Source organism: Pelophylax lessonae (assembly GCF_965119305.1).
Source record: "Pelophylax lessonae genome assembly, chromosome: 7".
Classification (NCBI taxonomy): domain Eukaryota; kingdom Metazoa; phylum Chordata; class Amphibia; order Anura; family Ranidae; genus Pelophylax; species Pelophylax lessonae.
Genome location: NC_138774.1, coordinates 83,905,342 through 83,928,678, shown reverse-complemented (window position 1 = coordinate 83,928,678; position 23,337 = coordinate 83,905,342).

Below are 23,337 nucleotides of genomic sequence, written 5' to 3'. Positions count from 1 at the left end.
TGTTAAGGGGCACACATATGTGTCCATTAGAGTGCCCCATAAAATAAAATATGCCTATTAGAGTGCCCCCTAAGATAAAATGTACCCATCAGCTTGCGCCTTATTTTATGTTAAGGGTCACGCTGATGGGCACATTTTATGTTAAGGGGCACTCTAATGGGCATATTTTATGTTAAAGGGCACTCTAATGGGCATATTTTATGTTAAGGGACACTCTAATGGGCATATTTAATGTTAAGAGCAACACTGATAGACACGTTTTGTTTTGCCCATCAGCGTGCCCCTTAACATAAAATGGTCCCATTAGAATGCCCCCTAACATAAAATGTGCCCATCAAAGTGCCCCCTAACATAAAATGTGCCCATCAAAGTGCCCCCTAACATAAAATGTGCCCATCAGAATGCCCCCTAACATAAAATGTGCCCATCAAAGTGCCCCCTAACATAAAATGTGGCCATCAGAGTGCCCCCTAACATAAAATGTGACAATCAGCGTTCCCATTATTTTATGTTAAGGGTCACGCTGATGGGCATATTTTATGTTATGGGGCACGCTGATGGGCAAATTTTATGCTAAGGGTCACGCCGATGGGCACATTTTATGCTGGGGGCATGCTGATGGGCAAATTTTATGCTAAGGGTCACGCCGATGGGCACATTTTATGCTAGGGGGCACGCTGATGGGCAAATTTTATGCTAAGGGTCACGCCGATGGGCAAATTTTATGCTAGGGGGCACTCTGATGGCCACATTTTATGTTAAGGGGCACTCTAATGGGCATATTTTATGTTAAGAGCAACACTAATGGACACGTTTTGTTTTGCCCATCAGTGTGCCCCCTTACAAAATGTGCCCATCAGCGTGCACCCTAACATAAAATGTGCCCATCAGCGTGCCCCCTAACATAAAATGTGCCCATCAGAGTGCCCCCTAACATAAAATGTGCCCATCAGCGTGCCCCTTATTTTATGTTAAGGGTCACGCTGATGGGCAAATTTTATGCTAAGGGTCACGCTGATGGACACATTTTATGTTAAGGGGCACTCAAATGGGCATATTTTATGTTAAGAGCAACGCTGATGGACACGTTTTGTTTTGCCCATCTTTCTGAGTCATAGCACAGACTTCAGATTCGGACCTCGGCTCAAAGAAAATTTTAGCGACCGGACCTCCTTGAATTCTAATTAATTACCCCTGGTGTAGAGAGAAGTGGAGGTTCAGTATGACTGGGAAATAAAACAATGCACATACACTGATCAGCCATAACTTTATGACCATTGAAAAGTAAAGTGAATAAGATTGATTATCTTGTTACAAAGTTACCAGAAAGTAGGTGGGATATATTAGACAAGAAGTAAACATGTTGTTCCTGAAGTTGATGTGTTGAAAGCAGAATAAAATGGGCAAGCGTGAGGATCTGAGTGACTTTAACAAGACCAAATTGTAATGGCTAGACGGCGGGGTCAGACCAACTTCAAAACTGCAGCTCTTGTGAAATGCAGTGGTCCAAGGAAGGAAAACCAGCAAGCCGGCAACAGGGTCATGGGCCGCCAAGACTCATTGATGCATGTGGGGAGCGAAGGCTGGCCTCTGTACTGTGATCCAACAAAAGAGCTACTTTAGCTCTAATTGCTGAAAAGATTATTGCTGGTTCTGATAAAAAGGTTTCAGAACAAACAGTGCATTGCAGATTGTTGCTTATGGGGTTGCGTAACTGCAGATCAGACAGGGTGCCCATGCCGCACCATGTCCACAGCCAAAAAGCACCTACAAGAACTGGACTGTGGAGCAACGGAAGAGGGTGGCCTGGTCTGATGAATTCAAGATTCCTTTGAGGAACACAACAACAAGGTGGAGGTGTTGACCTGGCCTCCAAGTTCTCCAAATCTCAGTCCAACTGAACATCTGTAGAATGTGCCAGAAAAAACAAGTGTGATTCATTGAGGTCCCTATTTGCAACTTACAGGACTTAAAGGATCTGCTACTGATGGCTTGGTGCCAGACACCAAAGCATACCTTTAGAGGTGGAGTGAAGTCCATGGCTCAAGTGGTCATGGTGGGTCATCATAGTGTTATGCCTGATCGTTGTACGATGACAGAAAGCTGTGCAGGGGAATGACTTAACAACACTGATAATAATATCATGTTCATTTTTCATTACGGTAGAGCGTCACTATTCAGGAATGGCTATATTGGAGATAAATGTCCATAGCTTGCCAGTGCATTGTCACCATACTGTAGAAAGTTCAGGTTATCAACAGGTCAACTTGGGGGAAAATCAGAATCCAAAAATAAAAAAAAAACTGTCTAGATGATGTAAGATTTATATTTTGAAACACATGCTATGTTTCTTTTTTTTTCCATAGGTGTGCTTTAACCCCTTTTTTACCCGCCCCCGGCTTGCCTTTAACTAGGCTATTAAGCCAGAGGGCAGGAAGGTCTGCCTAATTATGTGACTGCTGTGATTGGTTGTCACATTGGTCACATGATCAGGAACTGAGCCGGCCGGTTCCAGATCATTAGTACAAACTGAGAAGTGTCTGTGCTGGGAGCATGCAGTGAATGCACTCTCTATAAAGAAACCTATCCCATCCATAGAAACATACATTATGTGCTGTATGTAGGTGTCAAAGCCCACTATCTTTGCCGCCGCACATATGTGTTACGTGGGTGGCAAGAGGTTGAAGTAGTTGTAAAGCCTAAAAATATTTTACCTGCATTAAGATAAAAAAAATTTTCAGTTAGGCTATCACCCCTCACCCTCTTTACACTTAGCTGACTCTTCATTTGATCCAGCATTGTGCCCAAGAGCAGCAGCTCTCTTCTCCTTGGCATTGGCTCCTGTTGCTGTCAGTCAAATCATGTGATGAGGGAGTGGGGGGTGCGGTGACAAGCCGTGCTGTCCGTGTCTATAGATGCAAGGGATCAAGCCCACAGGTGTGCAACAATAGGATGGCATCCTGTGATGGCACACTGAGAAGTGGAGGAGCCAGGTGTGCTGGTAGGGGAAGAGTAGGTTCAGGGCCACTCTGTGCAATACCATTGTACACAACAGCTAAGTATAACATATTTGTTATTGTAAATGAAAAAAAAATGACTTTACAAGCGCTATAATGATCCAATGGATAATTTTTTTTCAACTACATAATACTGTTAACCTGCAACAGGAAAGACAGGCTTGAGTTACCTAAGATATAGACATGCTGGTGGCTGAGCTTAGTAAATAAAACCAGAGGTGGGGGACTTGAGTCACATGACTTGACTTAAGTCAGACTTAAGTCACCAGTTTGAGGACCTGAGACTTGCTTGACTAAAATTAATAAAAGACTCGACTTGACTTTGACTTGGCATTCATGACTTGAGACTTGACTTTGACTTGAGACATATGACTCGAAATTACTTCACTTTTTTTAAGTTATTAAATATTTGCATATTCTCAAGATGTGTTAAAGGAAAATTAATGTGCCTGTTATGTTTCTGACACCACAGTCACTTAAAACACCTCAGTGTGTTCTGATTTTTGGGACACTGGCTGTTTAACAATGGAAATACTTAGCATGTTTTTAGTGACTGTGGTGTTGAAACATGACCCGACGAAGGATTTTGAGCTGTTTGGGCATTCAAAGTGTTTCTTTAAAATGCCAAGAAAAAAGCACTAAGCAGTTTTGTTAATGTTGAAAATAAAACAAAGCCTTTCCTGACCACTGACTTTTAAGTGATTTAAAGGTGAAAATTGGAGTAGATCAGTATTTTGACTTGATTTGTGACTTGACCAAAATAAGTGACTTGACTTTCTTGACTTCTAGCCGAGACTCGACTTGACTTGCTTGCTTTTCGCCACAGTAACTTGGGACTTGCTTGAGACTTGAAGGTTAAAGCCCCGTACACACGTAGCGATTGTCGGCCGCAAATATTCGGCCGCCGACCGATCGGCCGATTGTAGGCTTGTTAGTATGAAGCTTCCGACAGCCGACAGTGCATTTTCGGCAGAACAGAATCTGTCGTGCAGGCATTAAAATTTTTGTAGGCCAACACCAGAACGGCCGATTGTTCGCCAGTCAGTACAGATTTCGGCCGACAGACAGCAGATTTGCAAGACTGGGTATGCTCAGAAAAGAAAAAAGACAAGGAAAGTTAACCATCACATGACATCACTTCTGCAGTCGGCTGTTGTTGGCCGACAAAATTCGTGTGCAGTCTTTTGCACTTTTCAGCGGACAGGATATCCCTGGACAAAAGACGGCCGATCGTTCGGCCGACGATCGGTACGTGTGTACGGGGCTTAAGACTTGAGACTTGCACATGTGTGACTTACTCCCATGTCTGAATAAAACAAAGCTATGTTCACTTTAATTACCCAATCACGTGCATAGAAAATTGGATTTTGCTTGCACATGATTGGATGATTAAAGTAAACACAGCCTAACCGTATTCACTAAGCTCAGTTAAAACACACTTTGCTATGTAAACAGTCCCTATTAGTTAAATGAATCCCAGAGTCTCCCATGCACTATCTGTGCACTTTACATTCTAATTCTAAATCAGTCCCTCCCCCATCTCCTACATTTACAGAAGGGTTGCAATGCTAGGGCCTACCCCCCCCCCCCAAAAAAAAAAAAACCCACAGGGGAGGAACTTGTTAGATCAGAACGAAAAAAAAAAAGTGTGTGGCCAGCTTTAGGCCAGGCTTCCAAATAGCTTTTGTAGCTCAGAAAACATAGCGTCATGAATGCGTCTGTGAATGCATGGAAGTAATAGATTTGGCACATACTGTAAATATAAAGCTTTTACAATGTTGTTAGTGTTCGGTCACTTTTAGCATACATGGCTACTTATTTAGCCATCATTCACACACAAAAATATATATCTCCGGCAGTGTGAGTAGGTGCCTTTACAAGCTAGCTGTGTATACCTTTGACAAGTATCCAGCAGTATAGCTGTCATGGAGAAAGGCTGCTGAGTGATTTGTGTTGTCTTTGTGCATTGTGTGGAGGTAAGACGGAGGCTGTCAATTCATAACTCTCACCTCGCTCTCCCTATACAGCACTTATACCCGGTGACTGCTAAGAACTTTTCAATCCAAATCAGCTCCTGTTCTGAATTTGAGGATGCTGTCTTGAAGGGATCAGGGCAGTTACATAATGGGGGACCTTTCATAAGCATGGGCAGGGCTGCCGCTAGAAATCCTGGGGCCCCATACAGCCTACCTGACAGGCCCCCCCCCCCCTCCACCGAAAATATCAAAATTATATTATCACCCCTCCCCCAATCCCTCTTCCTAGCAGAAATCCCTCTCAATCACCCCTCACAGCGCAACCCCCCAAATCCCTCCACAAATTTACAACCCCATCCCCATACAGAGTGCAGGGGTCAGGAATGCATTACATACAGAATGCAGGGGTCAGGAATGCATTACATACAGAGTGCAGGGGTCAGGAATACGTTCAGGAGAATGCTAGATACAGAATGCAGGGTTCTGGAGTGCATTATGCACAGGGTTCAGGAGAGTGCTAGATAGGGAGTACTGTAGTGTCTTACTAAGCTGACCAAGATTTCCCATAGATGCAAATGTTAGACAGGGAGCAGTGCCATACCAAGCTGACCAAGATTCTCCATTGAGGCCAATGTTAAAAATCAGGAATAGTGCTATACCAAGGTGACCAAGATTCTCCATTGAGGACAATGTTAAAAATCAGGAGTAGTGCTATACCAAGGTGACCAAGATTTCCCATTGAGGCCAATGTTAAAAATCGGGAGTAGTGCCATACCAAGCTGTCCATAGTAGCGAATATACGTAAATGCCTCTGTACTGCACCTCTTCCCAGCTGCTACAAACTCTGCAACACACACACCTCTCCTCTGCCCTTATCTTCCCCTCTGTCCCCCATCTTCCACATGATTACCTTTCTAAAATACCTTTCTGTTGCTGGCTGCCATATCTTCCTTCTCCTTCTTCCCTATGCACGTGTTGCTTGACACAGGGGGCGGGTCTGAGTAGCAGCCCCGCCCATTACCGACATCACAGCATGAATTTGACAGGTGCAGTCTCTCATTGTGGCTGCATAGTGCACACCCAGCTGGTTTGTTAGCCAATCCCTGGCTGTTCTAAATGTTCCCACTGCTGCAGGTCCTTCTGAGTTAGAAGGTAACATTTATCACCAGAATTATGCCGGACAAAGCCTCTGTACAGCGGGACAGCGGGACAGTCCTGCCCAGGTTGGGAGGTATGCTGTCATCCTACCGATCTTCCTGCTGTCCGGGCCCCCCTATGTGCTGGGGCCCCATACAGGAGTACTGGCTGTACCCCCCTGATGGCGGCCCTGAGCATGGGGTCTGTCCAGATGATTTTCTTTCCAGCAGATAATGTAGGAGGAAACAGTATAACTTTCCCCCTCATCATAGATTAAAAAAAAAAAAATAGGTACTTACAGCTTTTTCTTCCTTTTATTGCATCCAAACTCCACAAGGTTTGAAAGGTTGACCAACACCTACTATGGAATCCAATGGGTCTTCATTGTTAGCCAAGAAGGCCACAGAAAATAAACCTGTGGCCACATAAGACAGGAATAGGAATCTGTGCTTCTCTTTATCTCTTTCTCTCAATTTGAGGCTACTGTCTTGGTGGTATCAGGGCAGTTACATAATTTATTCATAAGCATAGGACTATTATCCTCAAGCAGCTAATGGTGGAGGAGAGAGCATAATCATTCTTTTCATCAGAGGTAAGGAAACTCTTTGAAAATCCACAAGGTTAAAAACCACATGCAACATCTGTCTTGGAATTCAAAAATGTCTTGCCTTGGAATGGCACAGAAAGTAAGCCTGTGGCCCCATGGGACAGAATAGAAACTTGCTTCTGCTCTGATTTTGAGAATGCTATATTGGAAGGATCAGGGTAGTTACATAACTGAGAATGTTTATTTTCATAAGCATAGGACCTATACTGATATCTGAAGGTGGAGGAGACAGCAAAACCATCTTTCCCATCATAGATGAGGAAAACCATGCTTAAGGCCTTTTCTTTTTTTCTTTTTTTTTTATTGTTTTCAAACTCCACAAGGCTAGAAACATTAACCTACGCCTACCAGGGAATCCAAATGGGTCCTATTGTTAACCCTGGAAGGCCAGAGAAAATAAGCCTGTAGCCACATAGAACAGGAATGGGAATCTGCTCTTTTCTTCAGTTCCTGCTCTGATTTTGAGACTGCTGTATTGGAGCAATCAGGGCAGTTACATAATGGGGGGTGTTTCCTTTCATAAACATAGGACCTGTTGATGTGAATATCCCCCAATTATCTAATGGTGGAGGAAACTGCATAACCATCTTCCTCATCAAAGAAAATTAGGCACTTATGGTCTTTTCTTATTTTTATTGCATCCATTAGAAACTTCAGCTAACACCTGCCAGGGCATACAAATGGGTCTTTATTGTTGGCCCTGGATGGGCACAAAGAATAGGTCAGTTAGAAGAAAGAAATGGGAATGGAATATTAAAGGGGGTGTTAGTAAGTGTCCAATGCTCAATTCCAGCTTTTTAGAACTAACTGTGATTATAGGGAAGAAATGTAGTGTTTCCCGGACTCATACAGCAGGTAGCCAGGGCCGGTGCTAGACTATTTTGCACCCTAGGCAAGACCCGCTACTTGAACCCCCCCACCAAAACAAACTGTACACACTGCCCTGCTTGCTGCATGTAATGCCCCCCCCCGAACAAAAAAAAACCTACACCCCCCTTCCTGTTTACATTGCCCCTCTTCCTGCACACACTGCCTCACTATTTCCCCTGCTCATCCTGCCTCCCTTTGACCCTATACCCCCCCTTCCTGTACACACTGCCCCCTTTAATGCTACAACCCCTTCCTGCACACACTGTGCCCTTTAACCCTACAGCCCCCTTCCTGCACACACTGCCTCCCCCCCTTTGATGCTACACTCCCCTTTCTGCACACACAGCCCCCCTTCCTGCTCACACTGTGTCTTTTAACCCTACACCCCTCTTCCTGTCTTCCTTTAATGCTACACATCCCTTCCTTTTCACACTGACCCTTTTAACCTTACACCCCTCTTCCTGTATACACTGCCCCCTTCCTGCCCTTTAACCCTATACCCCCTTCCTATACTCACTGCCCCCTTCCACGTTACACCCCCTTCCTGCACACAGTGTGCCCTTTAACCTTATGCTCCCCTTCCCCTTCCTCTACACATTTCCCTCCTTTAATGGTACACCCCTTGCCTGCACACACTGCCCCCCTTTAATGCTACACCCCCTTCCTGCACACACTGCCTCCCTTCATTGCTATACCCTCTTCCTGCACACACTCCCTGAAGATAGCGGAGTGCTTAAATCTTCATCCTTCCCTTCCCTTCCCTGAAAGATCTCCTGAGAGCCAGCAAGGTGGGCTGGTGAAGAGTTAAGCCTCGTACACACGCATCGATAGTTGGCCGTGAATTTTCGGCCAACGTCCGATCGGCCGATATTCGGCTTGTTAGTATGATGCTTTCGACAACCGACTCCGACTTTTCGGCCGAACAAAATCTGGTGTGCAGGCTATAAAATTTTAGTTGGCCGTCAACAGAACGGCCGATTTTCCGCCAGTCAGTACAAATTTCGGCAGACAAAAATCAGATGAGCAAGACTGGGCATGCTCAGAGAAGAAAAAACACACGGAAAGTAAACCAGCACATGACATCACTTCTGAAGTTGTTTTTTGTTGGCCGAGAAAATTTGTGTGCGGTCTAGTGCACATTTCAATCAACACAACAACACTGGACAAAAGCCGGCCGATCGGTCGGCCGATAATCGTTGCGTGTGTACGAGGCATTAGTCGGTGGACTGGTGTCAAGATTAGCCTGGAGGGCTAGTGAAAGGGGCAGCTGCAGCCAGGTGGGTTGGCAGTGCCTGAAAAGTTAATGCTGGGATCAGTGGCAACAGAGAAAGTACAAACTGTTTCACTTTATTTGTGCTACACTAAAAGGGGCTGTGAGTTCCTGCCTGTAATGGGCTCTTGCTAGACTGACTGGGAGCCTGTCAGATCATCTAGAAGTGATTCAGCTGGAGCAAGCAAGTGCTGTGAAGGAGGAAAGAAGAAGAGAGACTGTAGAAAGCTGTATATAGAATGAAGTCCCTGAAGTTTTCTGACATTTTGCTGAAGTTAAGTGGGCATCCCATAACCTCCCATCCCTATCCAAGTTATTAACCCTCTAATAAGCAACAAAAACAAAGCCATGAACTGTTCTCTGAATTTGGGTACTTGTGAATATTCGGTGTGCCTGGCTGTGCAGGAGTGGGGAATTCCTGTTCATCATCTGGGGCTCCTGGGGTGCACTACAATACTTATTTTGTTTTTTTTTCAGTGGTATGTTTTAATGGTTCAAATTAGTAGTGCCCCCTAGTTTTGACTGTGATATCTCATGTGCCTCCCTGATATATTGTTCCTAGAGTCACCACTTATCATACTTATCCCAGCTCTATCATTAATTGAATATCCAGGCAGGAAACTTGCTTTCTTTGCTAAATAGTAAAACAACATTTATTAAAACCAAGAAAATATCTGCGCTTGGCTAGGAAAATGTAAAGCCGGCAGCCAGCACTAATAGGTTTGATCATACACCTGCAAACACAATAAGAAACACAGAAGGTGCAGCGCCAACAAAATATTAATACATTTTCAGAAAAAACTTCACATAAAGTCCACCAATGAAAGATTGTATAAATGGTAGAGATGACAGAAGGAAAATCCCCCCACCAGCTGTTGTGAAGAAGACTATGAAGACACTTGTCACCGCTGTGAGGAAAAGGGCAATCCTGCTTACCAAATGGTATTGACCCTCAAGTTATAGAGAGGTCATCGCTCGCATGTGTAAACACCAAGGCAAAATGCATGGACAGCTAGTATCAGGCACCCGCTGGGATCATCACTATGGCCCCTTAGGAACGATGTGTTCAGCTGACATGAGACAAGAAGCCTGTGCTCCGAACGATATGTGCATACAAAATAGCATGTGGTTGTTACCTGTAGATATGAGGAAGGCCTCAGTATATATATTGTTGTGGTTGATCAGCTGCTGATTTTATGTGATGTTTTAAATGAAATTGTATCAATAAATTTGTACTAATATTTTGTGTGTAAGTGCCTAAAAAGTCCCTAATCTCAGCCAGTAAAAGGTATTACTGGAGACAGTGGGGTTTGTGCTGGTTAATGTTGCTATCTTTGCCTTTTTTGACAACAGCTAGCCTATCAGCCTTAGACAGAAAGTTCGTATTGGAATTTGCTCCCAATAGACTTCCATTTGGTTCCATTTTTGGTTCTGCTGTTTCTATATACCCCCCCCCCCCCAGTAACAGCTCCAAACCCCCAGTATATATGCCCAACCCAGATAAGTTGGAGCCAAGGTTACAAGGTAGGTGAGGTTGAATAAAGACAATAGTCCATCTAGTTCAACCTGTAGGTAGAGTCTCATCCTAAAAGGGATACTAACCCCCTCTTATAGGCAGCATTCCTAAGGTTGCATATTTATTCATGTGATATAATCGGGGCAACCTCATTACATCATGTATGTTCTAATTTGGGGTTTTTTTCCGTTTCCCCCAGATGGTATATACATTTATTTTGTGATTGTAATCATATGCGTATAATCATGAATTAATTGTTTATGGATCATGTTGTTAAAGCCACCTCTAAGTGGTTAACCTGGTTTTTCTTTATTTATGCGATCACTTTATTGCTGGTGTCCCGGTTTTTCACGGGTGCTGTGGAGGTGTTAGTTCGCCGGAAGTGGGTTGAGCTTAAATCGAGTGCTCTCGATCTGGCGACCTCTGGAGGGGAGTTTCACTTCCTGGGTCCTCAGGATGGCGTAGCGGTGAAACGCAAGCTCCTTCATAGTAGGATCGTAAAACCGGAAGTGATGTATCTCCGCCGATAACATCACTTCCGGCGGACGCACTTCCGGTGGCTCCGGACTTCCGGGACCCCGTGGGAGGATCGCTTACGATGTTTTACACTACAAATAGCGTGCGGATGGAAGCGGACATTGCCTTTGAAAATGTCCTAGGTAGGACGAAACGTCAGGCACGCCCGCATGTCTTCACGCTTTCCATGGTTGCCACTTTATGCGTATTGAATTGTCCTGAATGTGAGTTGCCATTTTTTTATTATCTTTCATCAATAAAGATGTAAAGTTTACTATGCCATTGGAGTCTCCCTCTTGATTTTGAGGTCTGCTATCATCCCCACTTACTGCACTGGTGTATTTGGATGCTGGAAGTGTGTCCTATCTGGAGTGACCATAACAGGATCGGCTTCTTTAACTCAGAGGACCCTCTCCTTGGATTTCTTTACCATCTGCCTATTTGACCCGCCTTAACAGGGGGTCTGAAGGTCTGGTAAGCAGACATCTACTACAATCTGTTGCACACGGTGGTGATTTTTCCATCTAATTGACTCCATCTTGGGTGGCTGGACTTTTTCATCTTTCATTTGTGGATCATTATTTGTGTATTGTTGGACTTTTACCTCATAGTGTCCTGTCCTCACACATATGATTGGCGCTGTACTTGTATTTTACATTTATATGTTGACTAGTTGTTTTTGTACTGGCTGCCTTTTCTTATCAATTGCTATTTATCCTGAGTGTGACCCAAGCGCGGCCTTTTTTCCTATTTGCAGCATTCCTAAGGTGACATTAGTTTCTGGGCAGAGTGTGATGTTGTGCTTATCTGTCATTAGAAGTCATACATTTGAAGGAAAGATGAGTGCCAATAGTGTTGGATGGCAATTTTTACGTATTTCACCTCTTCTAAAATCTTCACCTTTTCGGACCACATCTTCTCCAGGTAGGCAAGCTCACTGCCTGCTCTCCCTTTTTTTGTCACAGTCACTTACCTGGGTGGAAAGATTTTTGGTGATCAGTTTATAAAATTTTATCTTGATATTTAATGTGTTGGACTTGATTCATGACTAAGCTTACTTTTATGGTTATTTCAATGGGCAACCTTGTGCCTTGGGCTGTGGTACTTAAAGCAGGTCCAAGCAATGACAAGCTGAAATCCATTGTGTCAAATAGGCACTGCGTTGGTGTGCGATGGGTAAAGATGGAACATGATTTATTTTATTGCAGTACAAAGCACTGCATCTCACATTATGGAAAGGAAATAACTATCTTGTTTCTTTCTTTTCTTTTTTTTTTTTTTAAATAAAACTCTTTATCCTGGTGTGTTGGCTTTGTGAATTGAGCCTATAGTTTAGTTTTAATTTTAATCACATGTGGCCAGTAACTGGGAGATAGCTGTTGCCATGTCATTATAGTTGTCATGGAAACCAACATCCTAGAATGCTTTAACAAAAGCCAAGCAGCAGATCCAGCTAGAAGTTGGGAGGTCCGGTCCTTATCCATATAGGAGGATGTATTTACTCCAGTACTTTAACCACTTCTGGACTGGAACGTTTTCCCCCTTAATGACCAGGCCATTTGTTGCGATTCAGCACTGCGTTACTTTAGCTGACAATTGCGTGGTTGTGCGACGCTGTACCCAAATATTGATATTCATTTTTTCCCACAAATAGAGTTTTCTTCTGGTGGTATCACCTGTGTGATTTTTATTTTTTGCGCTTTAAATAAAAAAAGAGCAACAATTCTGGAAAAAAAACAATGTTTTTTACTTTCTGCTATAAAAACATTCCCAATAAAAAAAAAAATGTAATAATCAAATGTTTTCATATTTTAGGTCAATTTGTATTCTGCTACATATTTTTGGTAAAAAAAAATACCAATAAGTGTATGTTGATTGGTTTGCGCAAAAGTTTTTGCGTCTATAAACTAGGGGAAAGATTTATGTCATTTTTATTTATTTTTATTTTTTACTAGTAACGGCGGCGATCAGCAATTTTTAGCGTGACTGCGACATTGCGGCAGAAAGATCAGCCTAACTGACACCTTTTTGACACCTTTGGGGGGACCAGTGACATTACTTCAGTAATCAGTGCTAAAAATATACACTTGTTCTGTACTAATGACACTGGCAGGGAGGGGGTTAACAGCAGGGGAGATCAAAGGGTTAAATGTGTCCCTAGGGGGTGCTTTCTGTGTGGGGCATAGACGTGTGCACAGGGTGTGCCAGGTGTGCCTGGGCACACCCTAATCACCCCATGTACATTAACATTATCACTTTTTGTGCTAGAAGAAAGATGGCAAAAATCTCTCTCTTACTGACTCTGCAATAAGAGAAGTCTTTAGGCAATTGCCTTTCAATGTGCCGGCAGGGAGATAAATGTGTTAGGGTCATATGTATGTAGACACACACAAACACGTGCGTTTGAGCTTTGGGTTGCACACGCTAATTTAATAGGCTGCGCACACCTATGGTGTAGGGGATGGACTTATGGAATTAACACAGGGACCTGTGTTCCTAAATAGGAGGAACACGGGATCCCTGTGTTCATTATTGACACAACATCGGTCTGGCATGTTTACAATGGCAGACCGCCATTCTGTCTCCACGGGGATAGATCGCGGGTGCCCGTCAGCAATTGCAGCCGCTGGACCCGCAGATCAGCTTCCCCTGCGACGTATGGGTGCACGCGCCTCCGGCTGTGCATTTGCGGCCCCACTCGTGGTCCCGCGAAGCGACGTACAATTACGTTGTTTCACGGGACAGAGCCGACCTGCCACAGTATATGTACTGCTGGCAGTTGGCAAGTGGTTAATAAAACAACTACAGCACTGTTAAAGAGGTTGTTAACCTCTGAATTTTTATTTTTGAAAAAAAAACCTGAAAGACAAACACATAATGAGCTAGTATGCATTGCATACTAGTTTATTATGAAATACTTACCTAAGAACGAAGCCCCGAGGTGCCGACCGCTCACCTCTCTCGTGGGTGACATTTTCTGTCACCCTTCTTCCGGGTTCGCGGCATCCGGCCATCTGATTGGCTGGACCCGCGATTACGTCACTCCCGCGCATACGTGTGGGAGCCGACGGTCACGGCTCAGGGCTCTGAAGGAACAGCACCAGCGGCCGTTCCTTCAGAGCGCATGCGCCAGTGATGTCACTGGCTGCATTTAACCACTTCAATACCGAGACATAGTAATATGACGTCGGCATCCTTGCTTTAGCGATCCGGGCCGCCGTCATATGACGTCGGCCCGTTCTAGCTGCCAGTGCGCGCCCCCAGCGGCGCGATCAGGGATGAGGCTCGTCCCTCGGACATAGCCCATCCCTGATCAAGGTAAACAGCCAATAGAAATTTGCTGTTTACCACGTGATCGGCTGTGTCAATCACAGCCGATCACATGAGCGGCTCAAGCACGAGCCGCTCGTTCTCTCTGCAATGCGCACCCCCGGGGGCGCGCAGAGCAGCGATCGGGGACAAGGCTCATCCCTTGGACAGAGCCAATCCCCGATCTTGGTAAAGAGCCAATGAAATTGGCTCTTTACCACGTGACCGGCTGTGTCCAATCACAGCCGGTCACAAATGTCAACAAACATGAGGGTAACTCACTGTTACCAGGCTCTTCTCCTCACACACCGATCCAGTGTGAGGAGATCAGCAAACAGTGAGTTACCAGTAAGAGTATTGTCACTATTACTGTGCCCTGATTGCCCCCATCAAATAAAGAGGACCTGTCACCAGAGTACTGTCACCTGCCCATCTGAGTACCCGTCACCTGCCCATCTGAGTACCTGTCACCTGCCCATCAGCGTACCCGAGTACCTTTTCCCTGCCCATCAGGGTACCCGAGTACCTGTCACCTACCCATCAGGGTACCCGAGTACCTGTCACCTACCCATCAGCATACCCGAGTACCTTCCACCTACCCATCAGAGTACCCGAGTACCTTCCAACTGCTCATCAGAGTACCTGACACCTGAAGTACCCAAGTACTTGCAGCCTGCTCATCAGTACCCATCAGTACTCATCAGTACCTATCAGTATCAGTACTGATCATCAGTACCCATCAGTAACACCTATCAGAATCAGTACTACTCATCAGTACCCATCAGTACCTATCACCTGCCTGTCACCTGCCCATCAGAGTACCCGAGTACCTGTCACCTGCCTATTGGAGTACCCGAGTACCTGCAGCCTGCTCATCAGTACCTGTCACCTGCCTGTCATCTGCCCAGCAAAGTACCCGATTACCTGTCACCCTTCATACAGCCACCATGTCAAAGTCCAAAAGGGTTTTCACTGCCGAAGAGGCCTGTCAAATAATATCCATGATGACTGGATACAAATCTGGCAGGCTACCAAGTCGGCATCCCCAAATATTGTTGCACTCAAAACAAATTACAAGGTTCTCACCAGATGGTATTTGGTTCCCGCTAGGATCTCTAAATTTGCACCTCAGTACTCCCCGCGTTGCTTCCGGGGATGCGAATCCCCAGGCACCCACGCACATATCTGGTGGGAGTGCCCTGTGGTTCAAGCCTTCTGGACCAAAGTGCACGAAACTCTGTCTACCATGTTTGGCATCCCTCTTGCCCCTGACCCGGCATCTGCCCTCCGGAATCGCAAGCCACCTAACCTCACACACCGTCAATTCAAACTTTATCTTTATGTCACGACGGCTGCAAAGCAAACCATTGCGAAAGCCTGGAAAACCCCCACGCTCTGTCATCTAGCTATGCTACACAGGGTTACCCAAGCCATGCTCCATGCTAAAACGGAAGCAATTTTGTTGGACAAACTGGCCCCCTATGAACGGCTCTGGCGACCCTGGATTGACCATTGCCTACCACCTGGCCTTGATGACAGCCTTGTACTCACCTGATTGGTTACCCTCATTACCGGCTCTCTCTTTTCCCACCTGGGCCTCTAAGGGAGTTCGAGGCTCCCTCCGGGCACCTGCTGATACCCCCCCCCATGACCCTCCCCTGCTTACCCCACTTTCATTCCTACCCCGCCAACCCTTCCCCCCCCCCACTCGGCCCCTGGTGTACCCACTTTATAGCTATACTTTGGTTTTGGTTGAGACCCCTTCTGAGAGGGGGTCCATCCATGCAGCAGGGCCTCGGCCACACCTATAGCTTGAGCGCACCCCCATTGCATCCCAGATGGGACACCGGGTCGATCCCATATACGTATTGCATTTACTACATGTTGTTTGTGTGTTATATACAGCAGTTTTGTATTTCAATGAGCCTTGTTTTACCTAGGCATGTACCTTCTGTTCCACTGCATTTGCTGTACCATGTTTCTTTTGCCTTTAATAAAAACCGTTTAAAAGAAAGAAAAAATAATATCCATGATGAGTGAGAGCAGCGGGGAGCTCTCACCTTCCGACGCTGAAACAAATTCTGAATCCGGTTCAGAATTTGAGCCCTTTGAAGGCTTTACATCCGGCACTGAATCGGAGGAGGAAGAAGTTCGGCCTAAAAGACGCCGCACTGAAAATCAGGCAGACACCAGCAGCGCCAATGGCCAATCGGCAAACGCCAACGGCGCTGGACCCCAGGAGGAAATGCCCAGTACAAGCACTGGGATTTCACACCAGCCCCAAATACAGCTTCTGGATGCCTTGGCAAACCCATTGTGGCTGCCTTCTAGCTCTGGGTCAGCTACAATCCCCCCCCTTCACAGCACAGCCAGGTTTGCAGGTCAACACCGAAAATTTTATTCTGATTGATGTTTTTAATTTATTTTTCCCTTTGGAGTTCCTTCAAAACATCGTGGACCAAACAAATCTTTTTGCCCAACAGTTTATCGAGAACAACCCCACCTCATATCATTCCCGTCCTTTTGAATGGAGACCCCTAACAGTAGAAGAGTTCAAAGTGTTTTTGGGCCTTACAATCAATATGGGGGTTACAAAAAAAAATGAGCTGCATTCTTATTGGTCCACCAAACCCATCCACCACATGCCAAATTATTCATCAGTCATACACAGGTCCCGCTATGATGCTATAATGCGCTTCCTGCATTTCAACGATAATTCCCAGTGCCCTCCCCGAGATGATCCCAATTACGATAAACTCTACAAAATTCGCCCCCTAATTGATTACTTTTCTGGACGGTTCCCCGAAGTCTATGTCCCTGACCAAAAGATCGATGTGGACGAATCACTGGTCCACTTCACAGGCCGGCTGGGATTTAAGCAGTATATTCCCAGCAAGAGGGCTAGGTACGGCTTAAAACTTAACAAGCTCTGCAAAAGCAAAACGGGATATGTGTACGCCTTTCACGTGTACGAAGGCAGAGACTCTGAGCTCCAGCCCCCTGAGTGCCCAACGTACATGGGAGTAAGTGGGAAGATTGTCTGGGACCTAGCCTTCCCATTGCTGCAAAAGGGGTACCATATTTAGATGGACAACTATTATACCAGTTTGCCCCTTTTCCGCCACCTGTACCTGAAGAAAACCTTGGCCTGCGGTACAGTAAGAAAAAAACGGAAGGGCTTCCCGCAGAGTCTTATCACCACTCAATTACGAATTGGGGAATCCGCAAGCCTTAGGAACGAGGAGGTAATGGCTTTGAACTGGAGGGATAGTAAGGATGTTTACCTCATGTCCACCATCCACGATGACACCTCAGTGGAAATTCGAAGACGACGCGGTCCCATTCGAAGTTCCGTTCAAAAGCCTGCTTGTATCCACGAGTACAATAAGTACATGGGGGGGGTGGATTTAAACGATCAAATGCTGCAGCCCTATCTCCCAACACGAAAGACCCTCTTTTGGTACAAAAAGGTTGCAGTGTACTTTTTCCATTTGGCCATGTACAACGCCTTTGTCACCTATAAAAAGTCCACAACAACACCAATCCCCTTCCTCCAGTTTATTGAAGACATTGCCACTGCCCTCATTCACCAGCAAGGATCCCCCCCAGAAATCATTCGTTCGAATTGTGTCAGCAGACTTCATGAGCGCCATTTCCCTTTCCATATCCCACCATCAGAAACCGGAAGAAGACGCCAAAAAAGGTGTCGGGTGTGTAGCAAAAGAGGAATTAGGAAAGACACCAGTTTCCATTGTACCGATTGTCCCTCCCAACCTGGCCTTTGCATTGGAGAATGCTTCAAAATATATCACACTGCCCTAAATTTTTAGCCCATATTTCACTGCTGAATATTTTCATGCTGCCTCAACCAACCATATCACTGCCTTCCTTGTGAACCGACCCTGGCCTGTATATCGACTATGTCTCTGCCTGCCGTCTGCATTGTTTATCCGCCATGTTTCTGCCTTTCAAGTGAACTGACCCTGGACTGTTTATCGATTTTGCCTTAGCCTACCGTCTATTTCTGCCTTTTACCTGCACTGACCTCGGCCTGTTACGACCATGTTTTTTGCCTGCCACTTAGACTGATCCTTCACCCTGCTACTGTAGTAGTGGGATTCAAAATGACACAGGGGTCTCACTTTTGTGAGGGGCTTCAGAATATAGTGTTCTGATATGAGAAAACCAGTTTTTGGATTTCTCTGGGTTTGTAAACTCAGAACAGGGTCTGGAGTCCGGAGGCTTCAAAGCGATTTGGGTGGGAGAAGCCTCTACCCCTGTCCCCATTCTTTCCCGACCGAGGCCCTAAGCTTGATGGTCCTGCCTGCTGCCTGGACCAATACTTTGGCTGTGCTGATCATATCCCTGCCTGCACTGACCCAGGACTTTTTATGGAACATGTGCCTGTTGCCTGAACCAATACTTGGGCTGTACTGACCATATCTCTGTCTGCTGCCTGTACTAATTATGGGCAGTATTCCTGCCTGCTGCATGGACAATCCTTTTTCTGCTGCTGACCTGCCTGCTACCTGGACCAATGCTTTGGCTGTGCTGACAATATCTGTGCCTCCTGCCTGTACTGACTATGGACAGTATTCCTGCCTGCTGCCTGGACAATCCTTTCACTGTCGCTGTCTACGTTCCTGCCTGCTTCCTGAACCACTGCACTGCTAAAATCACAGGTATTTTTTTTGTTTATCCTTTGCTCAGCAGAATGTATTTTGGTATGTATTATGCTATGTGTTAGGGGCCTTCAACAATGTGATAGGTTGTCAGGAATTTATGTGTGTGATTTATGTCCCTAGCCACTTGCCAACCGGGCCAATGTATATATACGTTCTCGGTTTAAACCTAAAAACCGGTGTTATGGCAGCAGATAGCTGCCATAACCCTGGTATTTTTTTAAACGGTGGACAGTTGGCTTTCCGATAAGGGTGGTCCCTTATCGCCGCGGGATCACCCTTCCGGGATGGCGGAAGAGGTGACCCCCCCCTCCCGCCGCGTCCCGGTCCTTTTCCCCGCTTACCAGACCCGCCGGCAGCGGGGAAAACGATCCGGTCCCGGATCCTCATGGACAGGACTCTATGGTCTTGGAGGACCGGAGCTACGGCAAACGTTGTTGCCTAGCAACCAGTTTAAAGGTCCCTTTTTTTTTTCTATCTTTTAGTGTACTTGTGAGATCTGAGGACTTTTTGACCCCAGATCTTACAAAAAAGAGGTCCTGTCGTGCCTATTTCTATTACAAGAAATGTTTACATTCCTTGTAATAGAAATAAAAATGATCATTTTTTTTTTTTTTAAACGGTGTAAAAATAAAAAAATAATAAATAAAATAAATAGTAAAAAAAAAAAAAAAAATTAAAGCACCCTGTCCCCGTTAGCTCGCGCGCAGAAGCGGACGCATACGGAAACCCTGCCCACATATGTAAACGGTGTTCAAACCACACATGTGAGGTATCGCCGCGATCGTTAGAGCTCCTCTGTAACTCTAAGATGGCAACCTGTAGAAATTTTTAAAATGTCGCCTATGGGGATTTTTAAGTACCAAAGTTTGTCGCCATTCCGTGAGCGTGCGCAATTTTGAAGCATGACATGTTGGTTATCTATTTACTCGGCATAACATTATCTTTCACATTATGGAAAAAAATTGGGCTAACTTTACTGGTTTCTTATTTTTTAATTAAAAAAAGTGAAGTTTTTTAAAAAAAAATTGCGTTTGGAAGACCGCTGCGCAAATACGGTGTGATAAAAAATATTGCAATAATCTCTATTTTATTCTCTAGGGTCTCTGCTAAAAAAATATATAATGTTTGGGGGTTCTAAGTAGTTTTCAAGTAAAAGCAACTGATTTTAGCTTGTAAACACCAAATGTCAAAAATAGGCCTAGGCAAGTGGCTAGGATGCATGATGGTGCTCCTTGGATGTTGGGTCCCTCTATATGGCTAGGCTGTGAAAAAGTCTCACACATGTGGTATTGCCATACTCAGGAGGAGTAGCAGAATCTATTTTGGGGTGTAATTTTTGCTATTTCCATGCTATGTGTTAGAAATATCCTATAAATTGACAACTTTGTGTAAAAAAAAAAAGGTTTTAATTTTTTTCCCACATTTTCCAAAAACTTGTGGAAAAAAATGACACGTTCAAAAGACCGATAATGCCTCATAGAACATATGTTGGAGTGTTTGCTTTCCAAAATGGGGTCATTTTGTGGGCGTTTCCATTGTCTTGGTGCTCTAGGGCCTTCAGAAGTGTGATAGGTAGTTCGAAAATGATGTGTGTAATTTATGCTCCTAGAACGCCTGAAGGTGCTTCTTGAATGTGGAGTCTCTTTATGTGGCCAGGCTGTGTAAAAGTCTCACACATGTGGTATCGCCATACTCAGGAGGAGTAGCAGAATGTATTTTGGGGTGTAATTTTTGCTATTTACATGCTATGTGTTAGAAATATCCTATAAATTGACAACTTTGTGTAAAAAAAAAAAAGGTTTTCATTTGTTTCTCACATTTTCCAAAAACTTGTGGAAAAAAATGACACGTTCAAACGACCCATAATGCCTCATAGAGTATACGTTGGAGTGTTTGCTTTCCAAAATGGGGTCATTTTGTGGACTTTTCCATTGTATTGGTGCTCTATGCCCTTGAAAAGTGTGATAGGTAGTAAGAAAGTTTTATGTGTATTTATGCTCCTAGAACGCCTGAAGGTGCTTCTTGGACGTGGAGTCTCTTTTTGTGGCCAGGCTGTGTAAAAGTCTCACACATGTGGTATCGCCATACTCGGAAGGAGTAGCAGAATGTATTTTTGGTTGTAATATTTGCTGTGTACATGCTATGTGTTAGAAATAGCTTATAAATTGACAACTTTGTGGGAAAAAAAAGAAAAAAAAAATTTTTCTTCATTTTCCCAAGAATTGTGGGAAAAAATTACAACTTCAAAAAACCCACCATGCCTCTTACTAAATACCTTGGACTGTCTACTTTACAAAAAGGGGTCATTTGAGCGGTATTTGCACTGTCCTGACATTTCAGGGCCTCAAGAAAGGAGATAGGCAGTCAGTACATCTGGTGTGATCAATTTTCAGTAATTGGTACCATAGCTTCTAGACTCAATAACTTTCACACAGACTAAATAATATACACTAATTTGGGTTAATTTTACCAGAGACATGTAGCAGTATACATTTTGGCCCAAATGTATGAAGAAAAATTAATTTTTTGCAAAATTTTATAATTGAAACTAAAAAAAAGTGTTTTTTTTTTCAAAATTTTTGCTCTTTTTTTGCTTATATCACGAAAAAAAAACCCCAGTTGTGATCAAATACCACTAAAAGAAAGCTCTATTTGTGTGAAAAAAATGATAAAAATTTTGTTTGGTTACAGTGTAGCATGACTGAGCAATTGTCATTCAAAGTGTGAGAGTGCTGAAAGCTGAAAATTGGTCTGGGCAGGAAGGGGGTCTAACTGCTCTGTATGGAAGCGGTTAAGGTAAATATCTCCTAAACGTTACATGTTTAGGAGATATTTACAGTACCAATAGGTAAGCCTTATCATAGGCTTACCTATAGGTACAACTTGCAGAGGAGGGTTTACTTGCTCTTTAAATCAATACCTTTTTAATAAGAACCCCTTGGACACAAATAACTGCCATATATGTACAGTAGATACTGTATATACAGACACAATTACTGCTCCTCCTTTTTAAGCACACAATCCACTTTCACAGGAGAAGGCAAGTTATAAGGTCAGTTAATAGATGAAAGGGCTTTCTTTTTTCTACCTTTGTTGCAGTAGTAACATTCTGTGGGATTACTGGACAGGAAATCAGCTATCGCTTGGAAAATAAGCCCCCCCCCCCATACAACAAGCCCCCACTTCTGATAAATGGCTTCTCCATTAGAAAGTAGTCCTTGAACATTAGTCAACTGACTTTGTCCAGACTGAGAGGATGTCATCAGCCTGCAAGCAGGTCAAAGCATATCCTTTATGACAGCAATACAGTAGTCGAAAAACCGTTCAAAGGTACTTTCGAAAAATGAACACACGTTCGTGAGAGCAAAAGATAATGCCATCATGTAATGACCGAATTTAAATCCTTCAATGGATATTTCTTTTTGGCTTCTGGGTCTTATATGAGCAGTACCAACAGTTCAATTTTTACGGACAAGAACAAGAAACGGACAAGAAACACATTAACCTTTCAATTTATCGTCTGCTCAGCAGAAGTTTTCCAAACTCTTCCTTTGATTTTTTACTCAAAAGCGTCACAACCAATGTTCGATTTGTGCCCTTTGACTGGATGAAAAATGAATGAACCGTCCAATTGACAGATTTTCAAATGATTTTTGGCGCCATTACTCTCCTTTACCCCAATGATCAGACTGTAAAGTGGGGTACACACTATAAGAAAATCGGAACTGATGAACAAAAATTTGAACAAAAATTCTCGTATGACAAAGGCTTTTTTTGTTGTTTATTGTTTCTGATCATGCGCAGTCTTTATTTTTTGATTTTTCTTGTACGAAAACATATGAAAATGGCACACATTAAATGAAAATCTTTTTTTCTTTTCCCATACGAGAAACATTTTGGAATTTGTCCCTTTGGGAATTTTTATATGAAAAGTTGGAATCAGCTGCCAAAAGTTGTGTACACACTATACGAAAATCGTACCAAAGTTCCTCGGACCAAAATGTTTACCGATTTTCTAATAGTGTGTACGAGCTTTAAGGCTTCATGTACGCTGCCTTACATTTACCACGGGAAAACGCAAAATGCGGTAAAACTGCGCTGTGCTTTTGCCGCGTTTTGTATTTCCCCATGGCCAAAACATTCCTATCCTTAACGCGATTCTCTTGCGTTGAGGAGAGGGAGGTTGAAGCTCACCTAAACCAAAGCATTAAGGGTTTTTGCCTTCCTCTGAATCTACTTGCTAGTTTAGGATTCTGAAGATGCAAGGTGTTTTTTTTTTTTTTTTCTTTAAGTGGTTGTAAACCTTAGACATGAGATATGAACAAATCATATCCATCTATAGTGTGTACTTGTCTCTATTCAGAGCACTAAAGCCCCATACACACGTACCGATTGTCGGCCGTAAATATTCGGCCAACGACCGATCGGCCGATT